This window comes from Solanum dulcamara, chromosome 2 (assembly GCF_947179165.1).
Source record: "Solanum dulcamara chromosome 2, daSolDulc1.2, whole genome shotgun sequence".
NCBI lineage: Eukaryota > Viridiplantae > Streptophyta > Magnoliopsida > Solanales > Solanaceae > Solanum > Solanum dulcamara.
Window position 1 is genome coordinate 47108073 of NC_077238.1, and position 19702 is coordinate 47127774.

A 19702-nucleotide genomic window follows, 5' to 3' on the forward strand; every position below is an offset into this window, starting at 1 on the left:
AATTTTGTCAAGGGTATTTTACTCTTTCCCCACTCTAATTCTAATACAAGGTCATTTTGTCTTGCTTAGAAGTGTTTAAATAAATTCCTAAGGACTCCTAACCTTCATTCTCTCATAATCTATCCCAAAGGATTTCTTCTCTCTCAAGTTTGCTATCAAGCTTTTCTTCAAAGACAAGAAAAAGATCAAGTTCAAGTCTTCATTGATAGAACTTACTAGGGCTTTAATTACCAAGGTATGGGAATTTCACTAGTGGATTCTTTCCATCTATGGAGTCCTAAAGATTTCTCTCTTTCTTATGAATTCCAATCCAATTATTCTAGCATTTTGATGATTACGCATTGGGTTCATTCAATTATGTTTTTACTCATTTTTAATGATCTTATTATGAATGACTTGAGGTTAACTATACAAATTCAAGAAGTGTTACATGAACTCATGTATTATGCCTATTTTATGACTATGAACTATGATTTGAGAGTTTTCATGCATCATAGATTTATCAATTATGATTTTAAGAACGCTTTTAGAAAAAGTATAAATATGATTTTATGAATCTAAGGTTTCCTTCTTAAGGGAAGCAATATCATCATGAAGATGTTTCATGAGTTAGCCTCTTAAAGTTAAGTGTGATATTTATCATGATCTAGATGCTTTTAACTAAGTATCTCTTATGGATTGATATGGTAGAGGTTAATAATATTGTTTAAGGAGCTATTCTTATTATTTTTAAAGTATCTATGATGAATTTGGTCGTATAAGCTTATTACCATTTTCCATGTCTATGCAATAATTTTGATTGATATTCTTATTGAGAGTTTACTACGTACTGAGTGAACTAGGAGCAATCACCTAGATCCCATCACTATGGTCCACCGTAGGATATCCTAAATGGATAAGTCTAAGCTTAAGCTAATTGATCCACATATAGCTCATATTATTTGTCCTTACCTTGGCAAGTGGAACAACTTCTTTTTGGAGTGGAGAAGACATTGGACATCATTATATATCTCTCATGGTTTATATTAGTTAAAAGTGTCTCTCACAATGTTTTATGACTTCTATAAGATATGTTTGATAAGGAGTTCTTACAAGGTTTGCATTGGTTTTGTCTTACGATTCAAATGATGCTTTTAAAGGTTTAACTATGATCAACTTGGTCATTGCATTATTATTATTTATTTCATGCATTGCATACTCTCCTTACTTAGTACATTTAATGTGCTAATATATGCTTTATTTCTTGTATTGTTTCATAATATAGGTCACGACACACCTGTCCATTCTCGTGGCTAGTGCAGGTTCCATTCAGAGTTACAAGTTTTGGTGAGTCCTCATGATTCGAGAGAATAACTATTATGTCATTGTTATTTTAAGACTTCTTACACTCTATTATTGTTTTGGTGAGCTAAGGCATGTCCTATGCCCCCATCTATGTTAGTAGAGGTATTGTCAGATTAGACAAGTATGCATGTTTTTAATTCTCCTTTATCAAGATTTCTATGTTTTGATACGTATCTCGCCATTTAATTTTATCTTTGATTTCATGTTATCTTATATTATGTTATGTATGTTAAGAGGCTTGTTTATGGTCTCTTGGGATCCTAGGCACCGTGTCACATCTAGGGTCTAGCTCGGATCGTGATAGTTCCCTTATGTGTTGGTTAAGACATAATGAGTGTGTGTAGATTTTATTTTCGTATCACAAAGAGAGTTATTGATTAAGGTAACTTAGAGTATGCCATTGCATCAATGTAGATCAAGTCTAGTTACTGAATGGAAGTTAACGTGTGAACAAGTTTATGTTGATATCTTTCAATGGGTGTAATGATTCAATGAGGAAGTATATGTTATATTTATGTGAGGTAGTAATATATGGAAAAATATTAAGGTAGAAGAGGGATTTTAACTTTATGAAGATAGGTGTGTACCTAAGATAGTATAGTATATAGTTGTATGTGGCTCTAATCTTATGATCTACTATGTGTGCTACATTAGTATGATTTAGTAAAGTGAATATAGGCCAATTTAGAGGATATGGAATAGTTTCGTAGAGATAGAATTCTAGCTTCACACCTAAGGGGGAGGTGATAAGGTGATGTATTCAGAAATAGTTATCATGGGATATCAATCCACTCCTACCCTAGCATATTCTCCAAATTTCTATCGTGATGACACCTTGCTTATATTTTATATATCAACTCTATTCCCATGAACCATTCTCATGCACTTCATACAGATTCATAAACATGCTCAATTGCTAGAGTAACAAGCAATATTTTAGAATAATGACCTCAATATCTCTTCATAAAGTTATGAATACTAGCCTTGTGATATACAACTCTTCATATATACACTCATGATTTACAATATGCTCAGTCTTATGAACTAATAACTAACCTCAGTGGCTAGTGAAATAACTCTACATCAAGCATGTTCTCATATTAGATTTCTTAAAAAACTCATCCTTACTCTCTAAGCCCTTCCAGCGATCCTCCTTTAGTTTTGATAGAGATGTTGATAACAGTTCAGTATGGTGTTAGATGAGAGGGTAGACACCCTTTATTGTTAAGACTGTAGTATTTTGATTTCATCTAAAGTTTTAAGTGTGAATGAAGATCGATATTTGGTTTGGTTATAGTAGTTAGATGAGGATATCTGGTTTGTCTCTTTTTAGTAATCCATGAAATTTCTATTTTTGTAGATTTGATAGGAATAAGGGAAATTCTTAAAAAGGTTTGTTACCAAGAAGTTCATGGAGTGGTTATAGTGATAGGTTTGGATATAAGGTTGATAATTGGAGAAGGATAAATGCATGATGCACTAGAAGCTTCTTGATTAGAATTGAAGGTTTGTTTAAGGAGGTGGTAAGAAGAAGTAGTATTCTTGGTATAGGAGTCCCTACATAGGTATAAAGCATGACTCATGTGGTTTAGATTTGTATGATCACATTATGTATAGCGCGTTATGACTCTGAGTAAGGATTGAAAATGGTAAGAGCATACATTTAGACTTAGACCTTGGTAGTAGTAGTCATATGTACCCTTGTGGGAGCTATAGGTAGTAGCTTATGAAGTGTTGTAATCTGAATGAGGAGCATAGTTAAGGAGTGTTGTTAAGATTAATAGTTATCAGTCATATCCCTTAAGGCATAGTAGTATCATTCTTGTTTCATACTTAAGGTATCCCTGTTTCATGTCAAATAACTTTATATATTGTGTGACTTATGTTTTTTTTAATTAAACGGACCTAACCCAAGGATTGTTTCCCTAGTGGATGTCAAGGGTTGAGACACACACCACTAAGACTTAACATAAATAAAATGAAATATAAAAGGAGGGGAACATAAATCTTACCTCTGAACTTAAGGTGGTACATAAATCAACTAACGTACTAAGGTCGGTCGACTCATCCCCATAATTATGAAAAGTAAACCTAGAAATTATGCACCTAATGAGAGGACTCTTCTCAATAAAAAATGTCTAGGAAAACATAAATAAGGGAGACTCTCCCCTTACATAAATAAGAAAAGAAAATAACTAATACCAATTCTAACAAGCTATAATCCTAAAAAAGACATAGCTAGAGAGAAAAGGATAAGAGAACAAAAGTAGTATAGAGGATATCTATATTGTACAACATAATCAAAATTGCCACAATCCCAAGGTTGTTTTTATCCTTTTCAATTTCCTCCTCCTAAAGTTCACCATTTTCATCATTCCTAGTAAATAACTTCCCCCAGCAAATAATGGTACCTGCTGCTAGAAATAAAAGTGCTGAGGGATATCAATTTTATGGTTCAACTTTGACAAGTAGTTTGTTGTGTTGTTGGCCTCTCTATATGTTGTATGCATTGGAAAAGTTCTAGATGACTGGTAAGATCATGAAGAACTCTCATGCTTTATTGAGTCTTCTAAGGAGACTTGCTACTGTTGAAAAGCCATTTGGTAAGTAATTGTGAATCCACTTCCAAGATGATCCTGTGATAGTGATGATGTAAACACCAATGCACTCCCTAGGTAGCTGCTTGTATTTTAGCTTGTTTATTTATACCAAATCCAAGAGAATGGTGAATGCATATCTCATAACACCATTATAATCTCTCAGAATCTCCCCTCCTCCAATCTTGCCTGGATTGCCTAAGGCATTCCCATCAATGTTCAATTTATAAATGTTAACATGTCATTTATACCAAGTGACTACACTGATCTTCATTTCATTAGTATGCCTTTCCACCATGATGAATAAATACCTCCAATTGTTATGCCAAATCATGTTGGGATAAATAGTGTGCAAGAAAAGGAAGGTGTCTTTAAAAATTAGGAACTTCACCCTAGCTATACTTGGTTGATTTCCTCCATATTTAGTAGATCACATGTTCTTCCACAAGTTCTAACAAATGAAAGTAGGGAGGGAATGGAGGATGTTTTTCTGTAGTTCATTCTTGGACTGCATAGTCTACGACTGCATTAACAGATTTTTCAGTTGTTTGTGACTCTGTTTGATCACCAAATAGTCTAAAAAATACTTCCAAATATGATTGGAAAATGACTAGTGAACAAAATGTGTTCTATGTTGTCTAAACCAGGTGAAAATCAGCGTAAACATACAACATGTTCCCTTCCAAAAGTGATAGATTTATCATTGGTAGGAAATTTCTCTCTTAAGGTCCTCGAAACAACAAAAGATATTTTAAAAAGTATGTTCATGTACCAAATATATTTACTGATCAAAGTCTTTCTTCTGTCTTATAATCTCCCCAGTAGAAGAAGAGGAGAATTTTCCACTATCATTAGGTTTCCAAATTTTGTCATCTAAAACCCCTTCCTGATAGTAAAATCTGGTACTCAGAATCTTTGGGACAAGAACGGGGAGCATGTTGTTTCGCCATAATCTTATTCCAATTTCCATTCACAATAAACTGAGATAGTTTGAAATTGTTAGGCCTAGAATTATCCAACCTGTACCCTCGTAAGGCTCCAATTCCTAGCCAATCATCCCACCAAAAATAAGAGCTCCCAGAATTAATCTTCCAGCTAATATGGTTCTCCACAATGTTCTTGTTTCTAATCTAATATTTCCACATAAGATATTGCCAGTGTGCCCTTTTTAGCTACATGATTTGCCTTTTGACAATAATTGGCTTCCAAGAATTGACTCCAAAGAGAATTTCTAGTTCTAAAGCACCACCATAATTTGTACTGAAGGGAAGTGCACACATGTTTTAAATGCCTTTCCTTGTCCCCTTCCTCATAAGGATACCTTAGATTATCTCAAGAAGCCAGTGGTACTTTTTCCTATCTTTGTCCCAACCCCCCAAAAAATCAGTAGTATGGATTTTAATATACTTGATGATAGTTTAGGGGGGGAATAGCAGAAAGGGTATGAATAGGAATGGAATGAAGAACATGGTTTACAAGAGTAACCTTACCCCCATAGCTGAGAATTCTTGATTGCCAACAAGTTATTTCCTTTACCACCTTGTCCACCAATTCAGATTAATATATAATTTTTTGCCTACCCATATAAAGAGGACAACCAAGGTAAGTAATGGGGCTATCCTTTTTAGTGAATCCATTGACATATTTAATCATCTCAATCATGTCATTTGGAGTCTTTGCAGGCGGCATAAAATGACTCTTTCCCCTATTGATTTGTTGATTAGAAACAACTTCATAAATAGCTCTCATAATCAGGTAAAGAGAGGTTTTATTTATAGAAGTGAAGATGATCATATCATTAGAAAAACTGAGATGGTTGATTTGAGGACCTGTGATGTCCATTTGAAAACCTTTGTAAAGGTGATTTTGATGCAACAAGTTCAAATCTCTAGATAATACTTCATCTCCTATATTGAAGGGCGGTCTTGCTTGGCGTGAAGGCTGCTGATTCATAGCTGGGAAAAGTGGATCTCCTTGTTTAAGACCCCAAGTAGAATGGAAGAAACCATGTGTTGTACCATTTACAATGATTGAGTACCAGTTGTTATTCCCGATTCTCATCACCATATAAATAAAATTTTCACCAAAACCATGTCTTGTACCATGTATTGAGTGTTTCATATTCCACCTGTAACACCTTAGAAGTTATAAAGTGTAATTGGAGAGAAAAGAGTTCAGAAAATTTTTGGTGCACTGGTTCTATGAGCTTATGGACGGATCGAAGAAGGTTGTACGGGTCGTAGGAACTAGTTGTGGAATGAGGAAGACTTGAAAAATGTTGAGTTTCAGAAGATGTTGTACAAGCTGACCTACACACCATACAAGGCATATGGTATGTAGAATGCCATTGTAGGTGAGCCGTAAAGTTATTTGTAACAGGTTTCTATCTTCAAAGCTCTTCATTTAGCTTAGTATGATCAGTTTTACTTAGATGTTTCATTCAGATATTTTACATACGGTACATTCCATATAATGATGTCATTCACCGTTACAATATTTTATGATATAGATCTAGGTTTTCAAGATTGACAATAAACATTTCAGTAAGATCTCTCCTTATAGCATTGTTGAGACCTCCTTACTTTCAAAGGAATCCAGTTTATATTGAGTTTTAGTAGTTAATATATGTTAATAGTAGAGTATTTACATAGTCTGGGGTTTTGTCCTGGTAATCTTTCCTCAATATGTTAGAGACTTCCTAAATGAGTTAGTTGAGTCACAGTTTCATTTTTGAGAAAATAGCCAATTCCCCCCCCCCCTCCCCCCAATCTATTACCAAATTCTCAACTGCACACTTATATTTTATGGGGGTCCTATTACCCCTCTAATTTTTTGAAAAATAGAATATATACTACTCGAAAACTAGACAACCACATTCTTAACATGTAGTGATGTACACTCGCTGTCAGCTGTCATTTAAATTTTTTATATTTATTTTTCTCTCTTTATCCAATTTTTCATTAATTACAAAGAGATCTTTATTCTTACTTTATTTTTTTTCTCTCTTTTTTTTCATTCCATTCTTCATTTTTATTTTTTCATCAGTTTATACCATCCTTCAAGAACCTTAACAAGTTTAATTAACCGTCTCATTTCCTCTTAATTTTTTTATTGTGTTCCTTCTTTGTCTTCATCACCCCAAATTTGCAATACTTTATTTGTGAGTTGCCGATGGTTAAATTCTTGAGTCTTCGCCAAAAAATAATAAAAATTGAAGATAAGATCTGAAGTTAATCAATGTTACTGATTCAAAATTTATATAGAATAACTAAAAGAAAACAGAGAAAAAATTGCGTTGAAATTTCTTTTCTGGGGAGGAAGTAGATTAATGGTGTTGATTTTGATCTAATATGAAATTAATAAAATGCAAAAAAAATGGATGAAGAATCATATCATATACCCCATAACTCATTTTTAGCTTACTTTATTAAAATTCTTGATAAAACAATTGTTTTACAGTCATGGTATTTTTAATTTACTGAATTGATATTTTTTTAGAAAGACTTCAATAATTAAATGAATTTTATGATGGAAGGTGTCCAATAAATTTATTCTTTTTTATTTATTTTTGTTACACCCCACACTTTTAAATTCGGAATGTCTCTTAAGTTCCTTAGACATTATCATGTAAACCGGATATGCTACAACACTATCAAACAACTCTAAGGAGGGGAGAATGTGATACCCATAGTAGAGAAGGTTGGAAATAGAGTCATAAGAATTCGGAAGAAATTGGAGGCCATGTGATGAGTTGTAGGACTCAATTTACACACGTAAGCTATTAACTTGGAAGTCCTCCATACCAAAGCTACTTGAATAAGTACCAAGCTTACGTAGCACAGATTACATAGGCTCTTAAAATAAGACAAGATTACGAACCCACAAGGAGGAGGAGAAGATGACACGTGGCAGGCAATGAAGGCATAACACGTGGAAACATCTCAAGAAAGCAAGTGACCCACCTGCTTGGGTTCAAGTAGGTGACCCACCTGCTTGGGGTGTATGGGCCCCACTACAATGTGGCAACCCCACCTTGCTTGTATGGACACGGTGGCCCAATAAGGGCTGGACACGTGTCCCCCTTAGGGGATGACACATTTTATCTCTTAGGACCACATATATTTATGTATATGTAACATAAACATTAGTTCCTTCACTTAAATCTATAGCAAAAAAAAGAAAACAAACCCTAAGTCTAGAGAGAAACTAGCGATGGCTTGGAGGAAAAAAATAGGTAAGTCCCGATTTCATTCCGTAAATTAATTATTTAGGATATCCTACTATGATATGGCAATTTTTGAAAAAGTAAAAATCCATTTTGTGGAAACAAGGACGAGCTACAAATAGTCCGCTACTTTCAGCACATTGAAAAGGTTTCCGAGGTGCAATTTTGGCCAATTTCGGGTATGGTAAGGCTTCTCCTTTAAATTTGGACTTTATAGGGTCGTTATGAAGTGTATTATACACCTTTTATACTTCTGGAAGTGTAAGAAAGTCATGTAAATGATCGACGTTCGAAATAAACTAAATTGGAATCGTTATAGTTAAATTGTAGTCGAAATGAGGCATTGTGCGTGTGGGGATGATACTGATCGTGTGGTGGTGTGTTTCAGGGCCTAAGATTATTCTAAATTAGGTGGGGGAGATTATGGTTGTGTCCACATGACCCCCTGCTTCATACGGTTAAAGGTTTTGCATAACGGAAACTAGAAACCTTATTTTGGTATCATAGTTTCGAGCGAGTCATTTGTAGTTTATGTTGTATATTGTTGATGTGAATTGCTTAAACATATGTTGAAGGTTTTTGTTGTTGGTTGTATGTAGGTATTAGGAGAGAAATTGGGAATTCGGATAGGGCACATTATAGGGGACGTGCTGCCCGATTTTCGTTAACACCTTAGCTAATAAAAGAACTAATCGAGAAGGCAAACGAGGGGTTGAGTTCTATGAATACTCATGTGTAGCCTAAGGTGATGGAAAGACAAGAGTTTTTAATACTCGTGTTGCTTTTATGTAACTTAGGTTCAATGAACGACGAGACGAATGGGATAAAAAGTAACCCGAAACAGGTATGTGAAGCTTCCTCTTGGCATGTATTGACATAAGTTTGTAAAGCCTATACTTCCTTTCTTTTGGGCATGTATTAGATTTATCATAATTCATATTCACTTCTGAATGTTAAGAATCTTAAAATAGTTAAGCCCCTATTCCTCGAGTATTCTCTATGACTGTATAGTGATTTATTAGACAAAGCCCTTCTTTTTCCTAAAGACTCTGAGATAATTAATGCTCAGACTTCTATAAGATATTTCACACTGGTATGTGTCTAAGATTTCCAAAACTCCTTTTTACTTAGTCCTTAGTGACAGTTAGAGGGTATACGTCAGATACTTTCTACCCTGATCTCCAAGTGATGGTTCTCTTGAAGACTTCATTGAGTCTCAGATAACAATTTAAACTGTATTTTGTTTCTCACTACTCTACTTTGTATACTGTAACACTTCTTCTCCGAGTCCCGAGCCAGTTATTGAATTCTTGCACAATTCCACTACATTATTCATTGCGCCCTCACTAGATGGCCGGGTACGTATGTATATATGTGATGATGTGATGATGTGTTATAATAAGGAGGTGATGGTTCTACAGATATGATTCACCAGATCCCTAATGGGCCCAGCTATATTGAAAATTTGAGCATGCATGTTTTTATAAATCATAGAGTACAGGTACAGATTCCTTATATGATATTTCATCCCATGCTTCTCTATTTCAGATATGCCTCCAGTCGTATTGTGTTATGTTTTACATACTCAGTACATATGTCATACTGACCCCCTTTTCTCGGGGGGCTGCATTTCATGTCTGTAGGTACATATATAGTTTTGGGAGTCCATCATCTTAGGATTCTACTCAACTCAGCTGGAAGAGGCTCCATTGTATCAGAGCCTAGTTTTTGGCACTGATCGTTGATGTATAGTATTATTTTGTTATTCAGGGGTACGATGGGTGACCTGTCCCACCATATGTTGTCATTAATATTGTTAGAGGTCTGCAGACATGTATATATGGGTTTTATATGTTAGTTTGGTTTAGTTGGGTTTACATGATGTATAATATATGTTATTATGTTATGGCAGCCTTGTTGGCTTGCGTGCCTTTTCATGCTATGATGCAAATGAAAGAGGCTACAGATATACGAAAATATTATCACCCAATAGGGCTCTGATGCATGGCGTTGTGTTGTTTATAGTCCGGTTTGACTAGACTTGATTTATATGCATTCCATGTTTATAATTCAATGTGACCACAACTGATAGATATGTATATAGGGGGTCCAGGTCAGACCCCAATCGTGGTCTACGGGGTTGGGTCGTGACAGAAGTGGTATCAACGCAGTTCATCCTTTGATTGTCTGCAGACCGTATGTAATAGAGTCTTGTGTATCGATGTATTGTGCACCACATCTATAAACAGGAGGCTACAGGACATTTAGGATGTTACTTTTCTTCCATATCTGAGATCGTGCTATAGACCCGAGTCATAGGATAATTTCTTATACTAACCTTAGATTTTAGAAGAAGAATGACATCAACAAAAGAAAGTAATTGACGACATGGGAAGTTACGAAGTACGCAGGTAAGTAAAGGCACCGGAGATATCTATTGGGTAAGGTATTGACATATGATTGAAATGTAAAGTCGAAACCTGAAAGGAAAGTAGACAGAGAAGGGCAACAAATGCAGTTCAAAGTTGGACATACGAGGTAAGTCCATTATTTTCATACTATTGTTGATATTGAAAGCCTTGTATAGCTGTGATATGAGATGATATTGGAAGCCCTGTGTGGCCGTGATATGATATGAATATATATATATATGTTGGCCCCGTGAGACATTATTGGTATTTTCTGCGTGCAAGTTTGGGATAAGTAAGAAGTATAGAGGAAACTTTGCTGAAATTTTCCCAAAACAAGAAAAGGGAATGAAACATAGATTCTTAAGATGTCTTGAAAATTGATACCAAGTACCCCTATTATGTTTAACTAAAGCTGTAAGAGGTACCCTTCATGTCGTCGATAAGGGGTACCATTTTTACTTGGAGAATGTTATTTTGGAGAAGTAAAAGCCTATTCGAGCACTAGAGTTCACACCACGGTATCTCCAGACGTATTTGTGTCGTAGGAAAAATAGGGGCTCAGGTTGAGGGATAAGATGTCCCACAATTGAGTTTCTCTCTGTTTGAAAAAGTACCAAGCCCCAACTGCTAGTTGTAAACTAGATAAGTTGTTCATAAATCGAGGATAAATTCAGATGGAGACCAAGTAGGTCAAGTATTAAAAGAAGTATTGTGATGTTTAAGAGGTTTTAGTTTCTTCCAACAATGGTTGGAAAAGGGGTTACGATAACAGTTTATAGTTCTCCACCAACTAATTGGGGAAAGAACTTCTAACAGAAGAACCTCAAAGAGATGTCAGGAACTGAATATGAGTACGAACTAAAAGGGGGATATGTAAGGATGAATTGAATGGTGTGATACAATTATATAGGGATAAAGTAAGACCACTAGTAAGGCACACTTGGTATACGTTGACTAAGTTAAAAGCCTATGTTGGGTACACAGTAAGGGCAATGGGTATAAGGTGTAAAGGAATGATGCATGTACATAACATCACCCCAAAAATAATGGAACCCTTACAAGATAAAGATGACAGACTTAGGGAATAAATGGTGCAACTTACATTCACCCTAAGAAATAAAGGATATAGGTTGGGATAGAGATACTACTTCAAGAAAACATTGAAGAGTTTTCATCGGAATACTAGCACCGCCTAATTGAAATTGGAACGACTACAAGTACTAATTAAATTTTTATGTAGATAAGTAGAATGTGGCCTTGGGCAAGTTGTTCCATGAGTCCCATTACTCAAGTACAGATTAATAGATGAGGTGTTGCACTATGTATGAAAAGGTTCTCGACGCATCGTGATTTAGCAAAGGTTCCATGCGTGGATAACCAGATTATAAAATATATAGAAAGACAGGGACATGATACAGTACCAAGTAAATTGGAGAAGGAGATAAAGGTATAAGTACCCTCTAAAGGGGGAAGTCAATGAGAGAGTGGCAAAGGTAAGGTGAAGGCAATTGATAGGATAACATATTTGAGAGGGATGTTTAAGTTTTAATAAGAACCCGGACTGAACTAAGTCAGGAAGGTCTAGAAGTCACCGATAATGGAATGGAAGTCAGAATCCAATGTAAGGCAGTCTTAAGAACATTTCAACAAGACCTTGAATGACATAACGCTAGAAGGTTGGTGCGTATAAAAAGAAAAGGGGATAACAATGAAAGTATATCGAATAACTTAAGGGACACTATGAAGGATAATGACAACATGCTAGAATAAAAGAAAAATGTTGGCTATAGAGTTGGTCGCAAATGATGTTGCGATAGATAAAAAACTAAGGAAAAACGAACACGAAACTTCCTATGATAGGGGATGAGAAGAGGGAAGAGTAAATAAGGGAAAAGAAAGAAGTATAACAAGATAGGACAAGCAAGTTTCAATGTGAGTAAAATGTGTATAGTAGAATGAACCAGAGGACGGAAATACTACGTCTACCTCCTACAAGTTGCGTACGAAGTGCTGTACGACCTATGAATATATATATATAGACATCAGGTTAAGTGAAGAAGTATGGAAAAAAAAAGAATAGGGGTCCAATAGTGACAATACCGTTATGATATTTATGATACCCTACCGAGAGATACGGGGATAGGTTAAGCCGAACTATAGGGATGGAATTAATACTACGGACAAAGTAAGACATAACCATGATTGGACCAAAGATCTACCCTGACATCAATTGTAGAATAAGGGAGGAAAAAGCAGGGTAACATATGAGACCTAGCAAAATGATGCTAGGATATTTGTTGAGCACCTTCTCACATTCTCATAAAGGTAAAGGAAGACACGAGATAACAAATCTAAAGTTTTACCAACCAGGGTAAGAAAAGTGGAAAATGGGTTAAGCAAGACGGGCAGAACTAGATCATTACTATAGGATAGAGAGCTCATATGCCAAACTTCCTCAAGATTATGCCAGCTAATGACAGACAGAACTCAAAGTGGCTATAAAGGTCACTATATGAACGAACTTTAGCGCTATTCAGTAGCCAACCCTAATAAATGGGTGCGTACAAAAGGGGTGAATACAGTAGGGGACTAGGGATGTGGTCATAGTGGAACTAAAGATCTACCCCTATACCGATTGCAAAATAACAGAGGACAGGGCAAGGCAAAATATGAGGACTAGCGAGACCACGCTAAGGTAAATCTTGGTCTAAGTTGAGTGTTTCGCACATTATTGCAAGGATTACAATGAAATGCGATACGAAGACTTCCCAGGAAGGTCACCCATCTCAGTATTACTCGCGCCCAAGCATACTTAACTTCAAAATTCTAATGGAATTTAGTACATTAATGCTGGTATAATCGCGCGAGATGGAAGCATATGAACTAGCGATGGAGAAACGACATGGGATTATGTACCTAAGGTACTATAAGTTACATTGAGGGAATTATAAAGAGGGCTTAAGGGAAACTAGTAGGATTAGCTAATTACTAACTAATGGCGCACTTGAATGCCACAGTTCTTCAACATAGTACCGGTTAATGATAGGCAAACCATATAATGGCAATATGGGCCTATGGGTGAGGGAATTTTCACACCACTTGGCAGCCAACTCTAAGGATTGAAAAGCAAAACCCAAAAGATAGAGTGCCAGTTAAATTTCTAAAAAGAGTAGAGAAGGACTATATGAGGCTAAGCATTTCCAAATGATCAACTTCATTACGCACCTATTCTATACCTTTCGAGAGTAGGGTACTATACAGGTTACTGTGAGTACGCTAATGAATCAGCCCATTTGTTTTCAATCAAGACCACCTATGCAGCTGAAACTAGGTGAAGTTATAGAACAAAGAGGTAGTAAGGTTCCGTGAGGTTTCCCTAGATAATATCTCAGATAGAGGGACTTCAATTATGATTAACATTTGGATATCAGTCCAAGAAGATATCGGGAACATAGGTAGGTCTTAGTACCCTAGTTTTCCCTCGAGCTGCTAGACAGACTGAGCACACTATTAAACGCTAGAAGATATGTTGCGAGCCGGGGTGTTAACTTCAAAGGTAGCTGGGATTATTATCCATCACTTATCGAGTTGCCTACCATAATGGCTACCACTCTAGTATCCCAATGACCCCGTACAAGACAAGTGGGTCAGGATGTGTAAGTCCCCTATTAGTTAAATCGAGGTTTGAAAGATTAAGCCAGTTGACCCAAAAATGATTAAGCAAGCTATTGACTAGTAGCCTAGAGTCGACAGAAGTGACATGCAAATAATCAACATCGATGTGTAGAGTTCAACCTGATGATTAGGTATTCGTAACAGGATCAACCAGGAAGGGAGTAACAAGATTTGGCCATTAAAGAAAACTTAACCCAAAATACATTGGATCTTATTGAGTTGCTGATAAGATGGACAAAGTTGCCTGTCAGTTAGACCTACCGCCTGATTAAAAATTTATAAGCCTGGTACGTCTATATGGGTACTTCACAATGTACTGGTGATCCTACTAGAGTGTCTCCCATAGATGATGTCCACAAAACGGAGTCCTCGAGGAATAACCTATAACTGTCTTAGAATGGAATATTAGAAGGTTGTGAACTAGGACATCACTCCCGTCAAGGTATTGTGGCAAAACAAAAACCAAAAACAATGTGCCTAGAGAAGTTAAAAAGGAGATAGAAAGAAGATAACCGGACTTGTTCCCTATGTACAAAGGTAGTCTAAATCCCTAAATGGATTAAGAGATGACGGTTATATAGAACCTCGAAGATCCTTGTGAAACCCTACGAGGTAAGTTAACATTTGGGGATTAATGTTCTAAAGGGGGGAAGGATGTTACACCCCACACTTTTAAACTCGGAATATCTCTTAAGTTCCTTAAATATTATCATATGAGTTAGATACGCTACAACAATATCAAACGACTCTAAAGAGGGGAGAATGTGATACCCCATAGTAGAGAAGGTTGGAAATAGAGTCATAAGAATCCAAAAAGAATTGGAGGCCAGGTGATGAGTCGTAGGACTCAATTTACCCACATAAGCTACTATGGAAGTCCTATATACCAAAGCTACTTGAGTACATACCAAGCTTACGTAGCACGGATTACATAGGCTCTTAAAATAAGATGAGATTACAAACCCACGAGGAGGAGGAGAAGATGACACGTGGCAGCTAATGAAGGCATGACACGTGGTAGCACCTAAGCAAGTAGGTGACCCACCTTCTTGGAGTCAAGTAGGTGACCCACCTTCTTGGGGGAGATGGGCCCCACTACCACGTGTTAGCCCCACCTTACTTGCATGGACACGGTGGCCCAATAAGGGCTGGACACGTGTCCCCCTTAGGGGCTAACACGTGTTACCTCTTGGGACCATATATATGTATGTATATATAAGTATAACACGTGTACATCCCTTGGGACCACATATATGTATGTATATGTAACATATACTTCAGTTCCTACACTTAAATCTACAGCAAAACAAAGAAAACAAACCCTAAGTCCAGAGAGAAACTAGCGACTGCTTGGAGGAAAAAATAGGGAACTCCTGATTTTGTTCCATGAATTAATTATTTAGGATATTCGATGATGATATAGCAATGGTTGAAAACATAATAATCCATTTTGAGGTAGTACGGACGAGCTACAAACAGTCCGCTACTTTCACCACGTTGAAAAGGTTTCCTAGGCACAATTTTGGCCAATTTCAAGTAAGGTAAGGCTTCTGCTTTAAATTTGTACTTTATGGGGTCTTTATGAAGTGTATTATACACCTTTTATACTGATGGAAGTGTAATAAAGTCATGGAAATGCTCGACATTCGAAATAAACTAAATTAGAATCGTTATAGTGAAATTGTAGTCGAAATGAGGAATTGTGCATTTGGGGGCTGCTGTTGGTCGTGTGGTGGTGTGTTTTAGGGACTAAAAGTGTTGTAAAGTAGGTGGTGGAGCTTCTGGTTGCGTCCACATTACCCCCTACTTCGTACGGTTAAAGATTTTGCAAAATGGAAACTAGAAACCTTATTTTGGTATCGTAGTTTCGAGTGAGTCGTTTGTAGTTTATGTTGTATATTGTTGATGTGATTTGCTTAAACATATGCTGGAGGTTGTTGTTGTTGCTTTTATGTAGGAATTAGGAGAGAAATTGGGAATTCGGATAAGGCACATTATAGGGGACATGCTGCCCGATTTTTGTTAACGCCTTAGCTAATTAAGGAACTAATCGAGAAGGCAAATAAGGGGTTGAGTTCTATGAATACTCATGTGTAGCCTAAGGTGCTAAAAAGACAAGGTTTTTTAATACTCGTGTTGCTTTTATGTTACTTAGGTTCAAAGAACGACTAGACGAATGAGATAAGAAGTAACCCGAAACAGGTATGTAAAGCTTTCTCTTGGCATATTTTGACATAAGTTTGTAAAGCCTGTACTTCCTTTCTTTTGGTCATGTCTTAGATTTAAGTGACCAATGATATGTGTATGAAGCTTGGGTTAACTCTATTTATGAGCTCTGAACAAGATTCATGATTCATAATTCGTATTCACTTCTGAATGTTAAGACTCTTAAAATAGTTAAGGCCCTATTCCTCGAGTCTTCTCTGTGACTGTATAGTGATTGATTATACAGATCCCTTCTTTTTCCTAAAGACTCTGAGAAAATTAATGCTCAAACTTCTATAAGATATTTCACATTAGTATGTGTCTAATATTTCCAAAACTCCTTTTTACTTAGTACTTAGTGATAGTTAGAGGGTATACGTTAGATACTTTCTACCCTGATCTCCAACTAATGGTTATCTTGAGGACTTCATTGAGTCTCAGATAAAAATTTAAACTTTTTTTTGTTTCTCACTACTCTACTCGTGTATACTGTAACACTTCTTCTCCGAGTCCCGAGCCAGTTATTGGATTTTTGCACAATTCCACTACATTGTTCATTGCGCCCTCACTAGAGGGTCGGGTACGTATGTATATATGTGATGATTTGATGATGTGTTATAATAAGGAGGTGATGGTTCTACAGATATGATTCACCATATCCCTGATGGGCCCGACTATATTGAAAATTTGAGCATGCATGTTTTTATAAATCACAGAGTACAGGTACAGATTTCTTATATGTTTTTTTATCCCCTGCATCTCTATTTCAAATATGCCTCCAGTCGTATTATGTTATGTTTTACATACTCAGTACATATGTCATACTGACCCCCTATTCTCGGGGGGCTGCGTTTCATGTCCGCAGGTACAGGTATAGGTTTTGAGAGAATGTCATCTTAGTATTCTGCTCAGCTCAGCTGGAAGAGGCTCCATTGTATCGGAGCCTAGTTTTTGGCACTTGCCATTGATGTATAGTATTGTTTTGTTATTCAGGGGTACGACGGGGGCCCTGTCCCGCCGTATGTTGTCATTAATATTATTAGAGGTCTGCAGACATGTATATGTGGGTTGTATGTGTCAGTTTTGTTCAGCTGGTTCTACATGATGTATAATATATGTTATTATATTATGGAAGTCTTATTGGCTTATGTGCCCTTTCATGCTATGATGCAAATGAAAGAGGCTACAAATATACAAAAATATTATCGCCCAATAAAACTCTGATACATGGCGTTGTGTTGTTTGTAGTCTGGTTTGACTACACTTGATTTATATGCATTGCATGTTTATTATTCGACATGACCATAACTAATATATATGTATACGGGGGGTCCAGGTCGGACCCCAGTCTGGCCTTCGGGTTTGGGTCATTACAATTTTCTATTCTTTCTTCTTCTGGTTTTTTTATCTCTTTTCTATGCAATTCTTTTGGAGCAATGAAACTAATGATGATTTTATTTTTTCAATAATATGAGTAATTATTTTAATAGTTATTTGATGATTTCCAACTACACAATTAAGCTATAACCTGATTTCCAACTACACACTCAATCTTCATGAGGGTCCTATCAACTTCCTGAACTATTTAAAATTGAAATTATCGCATCCCTAAAGCTTATGTGGAAAGATGAGTGTATTTCACTCTCTTTGAGAGAGTGAAGACCAAAAAGATTGAGTGTGTAGTTGGAAATCATCAAATAACTATTAAATAACTACACACTCAATCTATTTTCGCATTAGTCGGTACTCACTCTTATAGTATGTGTAGACACATAATTTTTTATTGAAACTAAGGTTTTACACCATTTAGTGCTTAAATATTTCTTTTATATTAAAATTATATATTTTAATTTTGTCTTATTTAGTAAGTTTATTTTAAAAAGATTGAAAACTACAAAAAATAGAGTCATATTTTAGAGTAAGCTTTTTCAATTTATTCAATAGAAATGAAAATTTATAAAAAAATGTATGTTTTCTTTAATTTTGATTTTTATAAACAAGCTAGTGTTTCTTAAGTATATGTTTATATTAGCTATTTAACTTTTTTATATTTTTATTACTGAAAATAGTGTACTAATAGTTTATCATTGTAGTTTTTTTTCATTTAATGTTTTTTATCTTAACTCCCCCTAATCCACCTCACCATGTTAGTGCTCACTCCACCTACCTTCCCTAATCAGATTATCCCACAACCTCACATCACTCCCCCTTATCCCCCCTTTCCTTCACACTCACACAAACCTATATAATCCAGTCACAACCAAACTCACCTACAAAAACCCATGTACACTATATATAATACACACGGACAATACAACAGAGGGATCACTCACACACAACCCACCATTTTTGGAATCTTTCCCACACAACCGTTCATCTCCATCATAACACCACCCTATGCCACAGTGTCATTAATTTGTTCAATCTTAAAACAATCAAAAAATAAGCTGGATAGCTACTTTTAAGTTTTACCATTCGATGTTCAGTCCGTACATTCCTATTAAGGTCGAATTTGAGCTACGTCCGTTGGTTCTAGTTTTGGCTCAATTTGTTTGTTGAATTGAATCTTCGTTGCTTGTATGAGGTTGATTTCTATCTTGTCTTTCATGGTATTTTTAATTATTATTTTTTCTTATTTAATGATAATGATAAGGTTTTGTGTTTATATGAAATATAAAAAATGGATTTGTTTTTATCCTCAATTAATGAAATAACACGACTCACTTTATTAGAACTAACCCATTGTCCATAAATATTTAGAATGAAGATATATTGTTTGAATATCTTTATACATGTTCTCATTTTTATTTTTAATAATGTTAGGATGTTCATTGTAAATACAAGGATACGTGGATTGTCCAAGAGAATTGGGTCATGGTCGATTTCAAAGAAAAGTTTTTTTTAGAATGAGAGACCGTGTTTGTGGAGGAGATGAGTAACAACTCTAATTCTTCCCATCCGACTTCCATTGGAATGGCCAATATGGGCGTCAGATAGCTTCTTCTAATGGTGGTCTGGCATTACCTTTATCATCTGATATTTCTTTCCCCATTCTTAAACATCCCAATGCCCCTAATCCTACACATTTACCTGAAACCATCTCTATTTTGCATAAAGGTCCTATACGTTTAACTAGAGATAACACAGGTAAGGACATCTCTATGAGAGGAGAGATATTTTTTGATATTTTAACAGTTAAAGGCGATGGAGAAACAAACCATATCTCAGTAGAACCAATTCCTATT

At 35.9% G+C, this 19702-nt stretch overlaps 1 pseudogene; it reads right to left on the bottom strand.

Moving 5' to 3' along the window:
• Positions 1-13324: 13324 nt before the first annotated feature.
• On the bottom strand, positions 13325-13444 carry LOC129881262 (5S ribosomal RNA; annotated as a pseudogene).
• Positions 13445-19702: the final 6258 nt, after the last annotated feature.